At 36.8% G+C, this 6,227-nt stretch overlaps 1 non-coding gene across 1 annotated transcript; it reads left to right on the top strand.

Annotated features, from left to right (window-relative positions):
* The first annotated feature begins 3,382 nt into the window (after nucleotides 1-3,382).
* On the top strand, nucleotides 3,383-3,456 carry Trnan-guu. Its single transcript has one exon. It is a non-coding gene; the product is annotated as a tRNA-Asn (tRNA).
* Nucleotides 3,457-6,227: the final 2,771 nt, after the last annotated feature.

Below are 6,227 nucleotides of genomic sequence, written 5' to 3'. Positions count from 1 at the left end.
TCTTGTTTTGGCTACATATTTAATTCTTATGCTTTCCTAAAAACTTGATTCGAAACGTGCGTCCGTAGATAACTTAAAATTGTATATAGATTGCCGTCATTCATTCTCTCTTACCTGTTTGTGTCTGCCTCCAATTGCTGTGTTTTTACTGAGATCTCCCTTTTTAGTAGAGGAAATAGCTATACTCCTTTGACTGCTTTTCTAATTCGGTCTGTGGTAAGGCAATTCGTTTCTACCCTTTATTGCTTAGTATTACTTAAATTTTCCTCGAATGAGGCTTTACAGCCGAAGACTACTTGGTGGTAATTGAATATTATTCCAAATTAAATTAATTTCACCCTTCATTATACGGATAACCATATTTTATCTCAGTAGATGACCACAGCATCTTGTTTGGCTACACGCGTGGGAAGGGGCTGGTGACCACAATCTTTTCATTCACACTTTGAATTGGTGATACTAGTTGCGGATTCTAGCTCGCTCTGATACTGAGTTGAGTTGGTGCCTTCTAGTATCTCAATTCAATATATAATCATTTATGATTATAGTATTCTACGCTGAAGAGAAAAGAAGTTTGGGTAAGGTAGAATTATTTAATATTTAATTCTTATGCTTTCCTAAAAACTTGATTTCGAAACGTGCGTCCGTAGATAACTTAAAATTGTATGATAGATTGCCGTCAATTCATTCTCTCTTACCTGTTTGTCTTGCCTTCCAATTGCTGTGTTTTTACTGAGATCTCCCTTTTTAGTAGAAGAAATAGCTATAACTCTTTGACTGCTATTTCTAAATTCGGTCTGTGGTAAGGCAATTCGTTGTATATATATATATATATATATATTATATATATATATATATATATATATAGATATATATATATATATATATATATATATATATATATACATTATATATATATACATATATACGACATGCTTCTTTCAGTTTCCGTCACGAAATCCACTCACAAGGCTTTGGTCAGCCCGATGCTATAGTAGAAGACACACGCCCAAGGTGCCACGCAGTGGGACTGAACCCAGAATCATGAGACGTGAAAGTCCGTCTATTTATAAAGCTGAACCATCAATGCACTCAAATGCATATCTGAAGCAGCTGTAAGCCTATAATATATAAATAAATACATAAATGCATATAACCCATCATTTCAGTCTATCATATATATGGACATACTCATATTTATAAACATATATATGTAGATACATACATACATACATATATATATGTATGTATATGTATACATGTATATGTGTATATACATACAGATTTATATATATATATATATATGTATGTATGTATATATACATATATATGTATATATTCATACATATTTATATACATATATTCATATGTATATATATATATACATGCAATATATATATATGTATATACATACATATATACATATACATACATATGTGTATATATTTATATACATACATGTGTATATATACACATATATATGTTACGTACATATTCATATATCTATATATATGTTATATATAATATGTATATGTATATATATTATATATATATATATATATATATATGTAGGTGTTTGTACATTCATATACTTATTTATATACATATATATGTAGGTATATATATATGTGTATATATATATATATTTGTATATATGGATATGTGTATGTATGTATGTATATATGTATGTAGTATGTATGTATGTCCATATGTATTTATGTATTATGTATGTATGTATGTATATGCAGGTTTATATAGTTGATATAGTTTAAATCTCTTTCCCCCCACCCCCTCCGCCCTCTCGTTGCACTAATTACCTCATACATTGGCTCTCATCCGTACACAACTATTTTTGCCGTCGCTTTAAACGACATGGAATGGGCTGCCACCATCAACGCCACCACCACCACCACCACCACCACCACCATCATCATCACCATCATCGTCATCATCATTACCATTGTTATCGTCGTCGTGACCATCACTCGCTTTCGTATTCTTTCTTTATGCTTTCACGCTTGTTTCCATTCTCTCAAAGCCGTAGGTTCCATTCTGTATGGGTGGTCTGTCAATCAAGAGTGCAACCACCACCTCCATTACCACTAGCACCGCCACCACCACCACCACCTCAACCGCCATAGCCACCGCCGCTGCCACCGCCACCATCATACACACTGGCAACTCTACTATTATCGTTTCCAGCACCACAACCACAACCACCAATACCGCTATTCAACCGACAAACGGCTACCACCACCCACACCACTACCAACACCACCACCACCACCACCGGCATTACTGTCTCATCGTATTGATCATCACGAGAATCACCACTACAACTACCCAACACCGTCACCACCTCCGCTACCACCAAATCCACCACTACCATCTCCATCATCACCACCACAATCACTATCGTTACTATAGCCGCAACACCCGCCTCCAATACCACTACCACAACCACAACCACCACCACTATCACTTCCATCGCCATCATCATCACCACCACCATCACCACCACCATCACCACCCACCATCCACCACCAACACTGTCACCTTCAGCACTACCACCACCACATTCATTGCCCTCACCATCTCAGTTCTTAGCCTCTTACTATTCTTCACAGAACACTTTTTCCCCTAATTTTCCTTTAACACCACTATCCAAAGGTGACCACCACCACATCATCACTTATGTGCGCCTCTGCTCTGACCACACCTCATTTTTGCGACTCCTTCCTCTATTATTATTTTACACACTTACCCAATTGACACTCGCTTGAAAACAAAAATTATCACTCCCACACATGTGTGTGGGAGTGATAATGTACAGTTCATATGTTAGGAATATTTTGTTTTCAAGCGAGTGTCAATTGGGTAAGTGTGTGGGAGTGATAATGTACAGTTCATATGTTAGGAATATTTTGTTTTCAAGCGAGTGTCAATTGGGTAAGTGTGTGGGAGTAACGTACGTACAGTTCATATGTTAGGAATATTTTGTTTTCAAGCGAGTGTCAATTGGGTAAGTGAGTGGGAGTGATAATGTACAGTTCATATGTTAGGAATATTTTGTTTAGGAATGAGAACCCAGGTTCGAAATTTCCCCAAGACACCTGATGAAAGTTGGAGGGTATATCAGCCGAAACGTTGAGTTAACAACAAACAAGATGAGGACAAATATGCGTCAAATGTAAATAATGTACATAATTCCTCATCTCTTAAATATAAAGCAGCTTGAAAGATGGTGGGAGACTTGGGGGTGGGGGGTTCTGAGAAATAAAAATATTTGATGAAATATAATTAAAATTATTTCACGCATTTCTGAGCTACAAACGAAGAAAACCAAAATAAAAGAAATATAAGTGAGGCTTGTAGACGAAATGTCTCTGTGGCGCAACCGGTTAGCGCGTTCGGCTGTTAACCGAAAGGCTGGTGGTTCAAATCCATCCAGGGACGTTGACCTTCAGTTTTGCCGTAGATCTTTGCAATTGCACCTGCTCTCTGCTTGTCAATCGCGTTCACTTCATGCTAAAATTAATTTCGGTTACTCTATGACTGCATGTTCTCAGGAAAGATAAAGTAAAGTAATATTATTAAAAATCGAAATCGTGCAGCGTCTCAACAGAATTTCACCTCCACTGAACTTCGTATTCTACGCATAATCATTTTTCTGTAAATTCTTCTCAATCGTCAAAACTTCATAATATTTCTAAATGAACACGTAATCCTTTGCACCGGGCTGAAATATCAGCTTTAAGGACAATATTAAGTGAAGATACAGTTCTATATTTAAGAGATTGGGAATTATGCACATTATTTACATTCGACGGATATTTGTCCTCATCTTGTTTGTTGTTAACACAACATTTCGGCTGATATACTCTCCAGCCTTTTTCAGGTGTCTTGGGGGGAAATTTCGAACCTGGGTTCGCATTCCTAAGGCATATTTCAATACCCACCCACGGACATACGGCGTAGTGGTTAAGAGCGCGGGCTACTAACCCCAAGATTCCGAGTTCGATTACAAGCAGAGACCTGAATAATAATAATAATAATAATAATAATAATAATAATAATAATAATAATAATAATAATAATAATAATAATAATAATAATAAGTTTTAACAAACTTAATTTAACACATATTTGTTTCTTTTAAATTCGACTTTAAATAAGACAATTCGTTAACACGTCATCCTGAAAAAATCTTTCAGCAGAGCAATACACCTTTACGTTCATTGTCGAGGGTTCGATTCCAGCGCCGGGTGATTTGTACATTTATTTGTATGTTTGTATGCTTTTTTTATTCTTTCATAAACTTACAATATAAATATCATTAAATGCTTAAAGTTTCCAATTTTAACCAATTTCACCCCTTCATATTCGACTTACCAGATGTCTCCATATCCAGTTTTTCTGTAAGTAAATAAAAACATGACAACACCTTGAAAGATGGTGGGAGAATTTTGGCGGAATCTGATAAACGAAAATATTTACTGAAATATAATTTAAAGACAGGACGAAGAGCTTTTGAATCAAGTATATTTCATTAAATAAAATGAGATCCATAAAAATGTTCATTAGTGAAGAGAAATGCAATGAAATTCCCAACATAAAAGAAAGTAAACGACGCACAGAAAAAGATTTTCCTCAAAATCGCATTTCTAGAGACTGTGCCACCGCATGCATTCGTAGAGACACGAATCAATCAGAGGATGATGAATGGCATAGCGCCGTTTATTTCCCATTTTCATCAAAGCCCAAAGAACTTTTCGTTTGTTCAGTTGGACGAATTCAATGCTGAAAACGGACGGAATACAAGTATATGATATAAAAGAAAGAAAACAGATGGACAATGATATTATGCAACATATGAAACAGAATTTGCCAAAAACAAGTGTTTCTAGTTTCTGTTCCGGCTCAGAAATTCACAAAAACACAGGTCGCTCATAGGACGATGAGTGACAAAGTACCATTTATTTCCCGCCTGAGTCAAAGATCGTGGAGGCGCTTGGCTTAGTGGTTAGGGTGTCAGCATCATGATCGTAGATTGTGGTTTCGATTCCTGGACCTGGCGACGCGTTGTGCTCTTGAGCAAAACACTTCATTTCACGCTGCTCCAGTCCATTCAGCTGGCAAAAATGAGTAACGCTGCGATGGACTGGCGTCCCGTCCAGCTGGGGAACACATACGCCATAGAAGCCGGGAAACCGAGCCCATGAGCCTGGCTAGGCTTTAAAAGGGCGCATTTATTTTTATTTTGAGTCAGAGATCAAAGTACTTCCCAGTTGATCTAGAGTCAGTCACGTCGTGCGATTTAGCAGACTCTACGCTGCGGTTTATAGTTCTAAACTGAAATGGAAAAGAGGACATCCCTCCCACTTGTGGCTATGGTGGCCACAAGTCAATGTGTATAGTAGTTCCCGGTAGAAGCGAATCTCCAATGCATTCGTTTTGTTTGTCACGATTGCGACAAGGTAGGATATAGTATTATCTGCCATGTCTGGCGAAGCACTTCACAGAATAGCCACTGGTCAGCGATCAGTTTTTCCTCGTTTATAATTTCGTCTCGCAAATTTCGTTTCGTAAATGGAACAACGGGATAATTATAAAATGGAACAATTATAAAACCTAAAGTAAGAGGTTTGATACCTCGTTTTGTTATTTTTATATCTTTCTCTTTTTCTCTTTTTACTTGTTTCAGTTATTTTGACTGCGGCCATGCTGGAGCACCGCCTTTAATCGAGCAACTCGACCCCGGGACTTATTCTTTTTGTAAGCCCAGTACTTATTCTATCGGTCCCTTTTGCCGAACCGCTAGGTGACGGGGACATAAACACACCAGCATCGGTTGTCAATCAATGCTAGGGAGACAAACACAGACATACAAACATACACGCACATACATATATATACATATATACGACGGGCTTCTTTCAGTTTCCGTCTACCAAATTCACTCACAAGGCTTTGGTCTTATATATATATATTTTTTTTAAAAAAGAATAATGTATTAAAGAAGCAAAAAAATCTACGGGCGTTTTTTGTCTTCTCCCAACAATATCATCCTTTTTCATCTTTCATCTCATCAATGTATTTGTCCAGCCCGCAAACTACTCTGTGTCATACCTTTATGGCAAATTTTATGAAATGAAATAAAATTTAGTTTCGTAAATTGCGACCAAAATATCTCAATATAGAATACGTAAATAAAATCGAAAATAGGC

Source organism: Octopus sinensis, linkage group LG15 (genome assembly GCF_006345805.1).
Source record: "Octopus sinensis linkage group LG15, ASM634580v1, whole genome shotgun sequence".
NCBI classification, from domain to species: domain Eukaryota; kingdom Metazoa; phylum Mollusca; class Cephalopoda; order Octopoda; family Octopodidae; genus Octopus; species Octopus sinensis.
The sequence above is the reverse complement of the archived record's forward strand: the minus strand, read 5'-3'. Positions and strand labels throughout refer to the sequence as shown.